The sequence below is a fragment of the Bison bison genome, unplaced genomic scaffold, assembly GCF_000754665.1.
Source record: "Bison bison bison isolate TAMUID 2011002044 unplaced genomic scaffold, Bison_UMD1.0 scf7180017864145, whole genome shotgun sequence".
NCBI lineage: Eukaryota > Metazoa > Chordata > Mammalia > Artiodactyla > Bovidae > Bison > Bison bison.
In genome coordinates, this window is record NW_011494717.1 from 10,505,097 (window position 1) to 10,505,653 (window position 557).

Consider the following 557-nt stretch of genomic DNA (forward strand, 5'->3'; position numbering starts at 1 on the left):
ACCAAGAGAAATGTACATGAATATTCAAAGCATTCATAATAGCCTCAAACAGGAAATGACCCAAATAGAGTATATAAATATATTTTGGTGTATTCGTATGAGAAAATACTTCAAATGGCTGCTAAATACAGCATGCATGAATCTCACGTGACAGTGAACAAGAGTGTATACTATTTATAAATTTATACTATAAATTTCTATTTAAAATTCAAAAACATTAGACTAATCTATGCTGAAAGAAATAAGAATAGTAACCTTGGGCATTATTATTGAATGGTTAGGGCTTAAGGGAGCCTTGGGCTGCTGGAAGTATTCTGTGTCTTGATCTGGGTGGTGGTTACCTAGGTGTATACATAAACCGTACTTTATATAATAGCTCAATTGATTTTTAAACATTAATAGTACAGTAGATATTTGCTGTAACAGAATTTTCACCTGGCTTGCATTTATTACCTACTGAAAATTTTTTTGGGGGAAATTTTTGACTAAAAAAATTTTTATGAGGTGGACTAGAAAGAGTATTGATTTTTTTTTTTTTTTTGGTTTTTTGAATATTG